The sequence below is a fragment of the Acipenser ruthenus genome, chromosome 52 (genome assembly GCF_902713425.1).
Source record: "Acipenser ruthenus chromosome 52, fAciRut3.2 maternal haplotype, whole genome shotgun sequence".
Taxonomy (NCBI): Eukaryota; Metazoa; Chordata; class Actinopteri; order Acipenseriformes; family Acipenseridae; genus Acipenser; species Acipenser ruthenus.
The window spans coordinates 6,411,214-6,418,655 of NC_081240.1; positions in this window are offsets into that span (position 1 = coordinate 6,411,214).

Consider the following 7,442-nt stretch of genomic DNA (forward strand, 5'->3'; position numbering starts at 1 on the left):
TGCCAGTTGAAGGAGCCAATGATAGCAGGGTAATACTATTGTGAAGCTGCTCAAAGAACACTACAGGTACAGACCTGAATCCTCCCAGAAGCTGAGGGTGTGAAGTATAGAAGAACTGAAATGTCCTCTCTGGATAGACAAACACCAAAAAGATAACAAAGTTACAAACTGAATGAAAGGAGACAGTACAATATTGTGGATAGAATAAAAGCAGGTTTTTCACATCTTCAGCATGCCCAGCTGGCACAAGCCCATGAGGCTGTTGTCTTCAGAGCGCGAGCTCAGGGTCAAATGATTTCAGTCGCTTCTCGACTCTGGGATCAAGCTAGCAGACAATTCCAGGTGGTTAGTCAAGCTAACAGCTCCTAAAAGACTAAAACATCCCATTTAAAACACATGAAAGCCCCGTGCAGCCAGTCTACCCAGGCTAAGTGCTTGAGAAAGAGAGAGGGAGAGAGATCTAAAGGGAAGGGGTGTATATCTAACTGCTCATGAACACACTGCTCCCAGGTAGGAAACCCACTGATCCTCAACTACTGCTCCTAGTGATCTCACACAGCTCCAATCCTCCAAGTCCACAACTTGAGTTGCAATCTGGTTTCTCAGCTTCTCACACAGCACAGCACACAGCTCACAACTTACAGCTCCCAGCTCCAGCACAGTTCATCTCCAGTACCCCCTCCTCAACACTCCCCACCCCACACTGTATACTCTCAATCCATCACTTCTCATTAACAGCACCCCCTCCTCAACACTCACCACCCCACACTGTATACTCTCAATCCATCACTTCTCATTAACAGCACCCCCTCCTCAACACTCCCCACCCCACACTATATACTCTCAATCCATCACTTCTCGTCAGCTAGAAAAGCTGCACACCTCCAGCTCTTGCATACCTTAGTTTTAAACCCACTGAAGGTGAGAGCATAGTGAAAAGTCCATCGCAATTCTGTTTTACAATGTGCCACTTTAGAATCAGCTTGTTTCCCCTCTTCACTGGTCAGCAAGGGGGTCAGTAAGGTGTGGAATGGATTGGATTGGAATGTGTGTCCCTGGAGAAGTGCAGAATCCCTGGCCTCTGTTCTGGGAGTCCGATCTGCTCGTTTTATTAACCTGGTTTTATCACAGTTTGGAGCTGCACTGCTGGAGGAGTGCTTGGAGAGGCTGAAGAAGTTGTTTTCAGATAACCAGTTCCCTGACACTGAGCCACTTTCTCTAACCTGCTAGTCTCCCCCGCAGTGGATCAATACTGTGATGAACCTGGACATGTGCTGAGGTTTGGGACCTGATCTAGTCTGTCTCTAACAGCGCTGATGAAAAGACCTTCAGCGAGGGAGGCTGGGTGTGGATGACACTGCCCAAGCCACCGCTCCCTCAAAGATCAGGGTCCTTCAATGGAGGATTCTGTACACCATGTAGAGTACAAATCCAAGGAGAATATGAGGAGGTTGTATAATGCAGTGGTGAGACCACACTTACAGGACTGGGTCCAAGTCTGGTCAGCACAGCACCAAAGGGACACTGTGGACAAGGAGAGAGTGCAACAAAGACCAACCAGACTAATCACAGGGCTTAGAGGACTGAGCTATGGAGTAGGCTGAAAAACAAATGGCAAACTATTTCCTTAGAACGTCTTCACTCAGCGGAAAGGTACCTGATGAGTCAGTACAAGTTCAAGGTAAATCTAGGTTTTAAGGTGTTTATATATATATATATATATATATATATATATACAATAAAACTTGCGTTACATGTTTCAAAAGGTACTTCATTTCTTGTGGTAAAGCCCTTTGTGTCATGTTAAGTTCCAGGACTTTACCACTGTTTGTGTTTGTGTGGGTGCGTCAATAACAAGTCTAGTCATCAAGCTGTTTTTAAGCACATTTTTTATTCAAAAACAAACAAAACAGAGAAATCTAAATGAAGAGTTTAAACAAAACCTGTGTCTGAACTCAACTTTAACAAAACACTAAACTATCTGTCTGGGCGCCTTTTTTCCCTAATCAGTATTTGTAAAGATAGTTTTTACCTTGCAGCTCTTTCGCTCTTTCTTTCTTTCTTTCTTTCTTTCTTTCTTTCTTTCTTTCTTTCTTTCTTGCCTGGGTAGGGGTGACCTAAGTCTGACTTAGCATTTCAAATCAGTTACAGTATCCTAAAGCGAACACCGATGTGTAGTCTTATATTAATCAGTACATATGCGCAGAGCAATGCAAAGATAATGTATTTTATAGACCGAAATATATTTTTTTAGATATTTAAAATGATGTTGAATTATATTTCCGTTTTTGATTTCCCCAATAATGTATTTTTTTCATCAGCGAGCATAAAAACACAGGGCGAGACAAACTTTGCATTTGAAATCGCAGTTAATCAGAACACGTGACACAAACCCCAGTCCAAACGAATCCGATTCTAGTGCCGTGTTTACAGGATAGGGGAAAAAACAACATTTCGGTTCCATTTCCTCAATGATCATTCTTACTATCTGTGACGTGTCGTCACTTCCATGCGCCTCGGCTTTAAATGCTGCAATGCTGAATATACCCGCCACTGCAAGAGATGGAATATACAGTATTTAGGGTTTTAATCGATAAAAACTGATAAAACACCCCCGATACAAAAAATTAATAAATAAACCGATGGATAGCCAATAAACACAGGAAAGCCCCGGAAAAACTGTGGAAATGGTTAATCTATTCATGTTTACCCTTTTCACATTAAAAAATAAAACCTACTACAAAAATAATAAATAAGAAAGGCTGTCTGGCTTCAAAGACTACGTTCCCCAGAAGCCCCGGGGTTAATGAATTAAGGGAAGAGTCTGCCGACATATAAAGAAGCCTGCAGATCACTCGTGGTGGGTAGCAGTGGTGTATACACCACCAGAGAGATCTACAGCCGTCTGGAAATCCCAGCCTGAAAGGTTTTCGTTGTTGGAAGTTTTCTTGATAATTCGCTCGTTATAAAAAGAAAGTCTCTTATGTTAAGAACCAGTTTAATTTATTTGCTGTTTTCGGTTCACTGCAGTAGTATTGTTTAATATTGTGAAAACATGCCGGTTTATTTGTTTAGTTGTAGCAGAGAGTGAGTATAAACTCTGAATATTAGAAAGTACACAGAGCCCGTCTCTGGTCCTGGCGGGGCCGGCGCCGGTGATACAGTTTAGAGAAGGGACACGTTTGATTTTTGTTAAAGTGTACTGTGTGGAATTTGGCAAACAAAACACTCAGCCAACCGGACAAAATTTATAAACATTTATTTGGGTTTGTGTACTGTGTGGAACTGGACAAAGAAAATACACAGACAACGGGACAAAGTTTTTGGATCTTTGTTTAGTGTTTAAACACACACCAGTTTTATTACTGTTGTTACCACTGTTCCACGATATCAGGAGCTATTGTATTATTTCAACGCACCCCAGTTACTTACCTAGGGCAGCAGTGTGGAGTAGTGGTTAGGGCTCTGGACTCTTGACCGGAGGGTCGAGCAAGGTACTTTACCTAGATTGCTCCAGTAAAGACCCAACTGTATAAATGGGGAATTGTATGTAAAAATAATGTGATATCTTGTAATAATTGTAAGTCGCCCTGGATAAGGGTGTCTGCTAAGAAATAAATAATAATAATAATACAGTTCACCTCTAGCAGGAGCTATTGTACTGTTTCAACGCACTCCAGTTTACTTACCTGGGATACAGTTTCACCACTATAGCAGGAGCTATCGTATTGTTTCCATGCTCCCAGTCACTACGATAGCACCAGCTATTGTACTGTTTCCGTGCTCCAGCACAGGGAGCCAGTTCCAGTATACTTACCTGTGTGCTCGCCGTGCTTCAGCAGAGGGAGCAGTTGCCCACGATCTCACTCACCTGTTCCTTCGCTTCACCAAGGAACAGCAGACAGGAAACCATACTAAGACTGGTCCAACACAATCTTCCTGGGGTAGGCCTAGACAGGGAAACAAAGTGAGCCAGTTAGAGGCCCATACAGGGCATGTTCATTGGGTGGTGGGAAACAAATCTTGTTTTATATTTTAATAAAGTTACTCACCGGTGTAATTACACGACTCTGTCTATTTTCTGCCAGAAATACGGTGCCCTCGGGAGGGCATCTTTCACAATATATTTCCCAGTGCTGTTGGGCAATGTCCCGCCTTCCTGACTTGCATCTATCATTGATTCGTTCAGAATACTTTAAACCCGCCCCAACTACTGAGTGACAGCACATTCCTATATTTCTATTGGAGACTCCGCTTGCAAGATTTAAAACGAGATTACAGTCAGGATGGAGGCTTGTTAGCGGGGTTTCAAGCTGTATTAGTTAAAATACTGAGGATTTAAAACACAATTGTGGCGAAATGTACAAAAATGCCTCCAGACAAAAACCCCAAATGTGCCGAGACCAGAAGGATTTCACTGCGGAAGACAGCAAAGGAAAGAAGGGACAGCTTAAGTGTGCAAGTCCTGTCCAGTTACTACTATACATATTTTGACAGAAAAAAAAAAAAAAACTCAAGCATTTTGGAAAGTAACCGAAAACACTAATTTCATACAATATATCAAAAACTAAATCCCCGAAAAAAACGATTTACATAAAACTCAAATAGCTAAAAATAAGCACCGAAAAAAATAAAATTAAGCCCTAAATATATTCATGATGTATTTAAGAGAATGTCTGAATAAATTAAATACATTTCTACATTTACTTCTTAGCAGATGCCCTTATCTACTTACAATTGTTACAAGATATCACATTATTTTTTACATAGTTACCCATTTATACAGGTGGTTTTTTTTTTAACTGGAGCAATCTAGGTAAAGTACCTTGTTCAAGGGTACTGCAGCAGTGTCCCCCACCTGGGATTGAACCCACAACCCTCCAGTCAAGAGTCCAGAGCCCTAACCACTACTCCACACTGCTGCATAGCCAATTTATAATTTTGATATTTAAACACAGTAGCCTATATACTCTTGACATTTCTCTTAATATGGGAATTAGTAACTGGCCAGTTCACAGCTATGGCGATCTTTGCCCAGGCTTTCTTTTGCTCATTAACAGTAATGGCATTATGATTTTACATTTATGTAATGTTTGTTTACATTACATCTAATTTAGTTAGTTTCTCGGTTTCAAAGAATGAGTAATATTTCCCCTTATAGACAACAATGTCTATAACTATGTCAATTAAGTATCGAATAGTATTTTTAAATCAAAGAAAATAATTGAAAAATGCGCATGCCATATTTTTAATACTTGTTGCTATTTCTACCGGGAAACAAATACAGAAACATTTAATTGTGTTCGAGCAATTTTATATCACTTTAGATTTACTGTTCAAGTACAGCTTAAGTCCAGCTTCCAGTCAAGTCAAGTCTGTGATATTGCAACCCTTTCTTAAGCCAGACTTACTCTAGCCCGACAGTAGTTATACGCTATTGCAGATATCACCATGTTCATTTTTAACCAATGATAATGCAGCATTTGGTTTTGACAGGTGCCCTTAGCCAATCAGGATCGACCGGAAGTCCCACCTCCTAGTTCCTGTACGTGTTGTAGGCTTTAAGCAATTCCGGAAGTCCCACCCTCCCATCCTGTCACATGTTTGTAGTTTTAATGTAAATATGGAAATCCCACCTCCCATCCTGTCATGTGTTTGTAGTCTTTAAGGCACTTTTGGAAACCACCATGACTGTAGTTTATCACATTAAAATGGGGAATTAAACAAAGTTTTGGGGTATTATTTTTTAATTTGTGTTATATGTGTTATTTCAGAAAAATAAATGGATCAGTGAAATGGGGAAAAAACAAGGGGAATACATGGGTTTAAAAAAAAAAGCTTTTAAGAAAAATAAAATAAGGTTGAAAACAGGGGTATACAGTTTGTTATGTTCTTTATTTCAGATAAATAAAATGAGCCGTACAAATTGGAAAAACAAAAAGGTACAAAATGTTGAAAAAATAAATAAATAAAAATAGCTTGAAAGTGTTAAAGCATTAAAATGTTAAAACAAGGATATTTGACTAAGAAAAGACTTAAGATCCGATGGCCGTATGTCCTCGTGGTAGATGCAGATTTTATTGATACAAATAGATATTATTAAAAAAATAAATAAGCTTGGAAATGTTAAAACAGTTTGTTAAAATGTATAGAGTTGACAAATAAAATAATTTTTGAAAAGTGTTAAAACAAGGTTACCACGCTTGTACTTAAAAATGAAAAACAGTTTAAAAGTGGAGAAATGTGAATTGTTAAAACCTGCAGAGAACAGAGACCCGTGTTTGTTGAAAAAAAGACTAAAAACGTGTTAAACATTTAAAACACTTCTTAACCAACACATAAATCAATAAATAAACACAATAAAATATGAGAACCTGTATACATGGTTAAGTCAACATTTAAAAAAAAAAAACCTTATTGCATTATTTATTTTACACAGCTTGAGACCCACGCACGTGTAAAGGCAACACAAGCACTTCTGAAATGTCCCTACAAAGTGTCTTGAGTTTAAAACATTAAAAACCCCAATATAAAAAAACAATACAAACCTGGACTATCGGCTGCCATTATGCTAGACTTGCTCCAATGTATTTGCTTAAAGAAAAAACATTTTTAAAATAAAACCTTAAATGTGTCTGAGGCAAGCAGAACACTGTTGTACACTAAACTGTGCCTCGCATGGAGCTAAGGGGTGTCGCTCGAAGATATGAAACTAGGGGCCCCTGCACTGGCTAACAGCATCGCTGGTCATGTGCTCAGGGTGTTGCTGGTCATGTGATCATGGTGTTGCTGGTCATGTGCTCAGGGTGTTGCTGGTCATGTGATCATGGTGTTGCTGGTCATCTGCTCAGGGTGTTGCTGGTCATGTGATCATGGTGTTGCTGGTCATGTGATCATGATGTTGCTGGTCATGTGCTCAGGGTGTTGCTGGTCATATGATCATGGTGTTGCTGGTCATGTGCTCAGGGTGTTGCTGGTCATGTGCTCAGGGTGTTGCAGGTCATGTGCTCAGGGTGTTGCTGGTCGGTCAGTTTAGAAGATAAACGGTCCATAACCAATGTCGAATCATTGCAGTAAATGGAAAAAACAAGGTTGCAATGCAGTTACTTAAAAATGAAAAAAACAATTTAAAAGGGGAGAAATGCACACACTCACAAGCATACACACACTCACACGCATACACATTAGACTTCAAACAATTAATTGATTGCTCGAAGTAGATGTTGATCACAATTTTTTTTTAATCGTTTCACATTACTAAGTGAAATACAATGAAAGCACTTGGAACAAACTGCCTATAGTCCATATGCATCGCAATGCAGTCTAACACGTTTGCCTAGAGATATATTTTGCATGATTTATTGGTATAGAACTTCTGACAGACACACCTATGACATTAGTCAGTGTTTATATATATATATATATATATATATATATATATA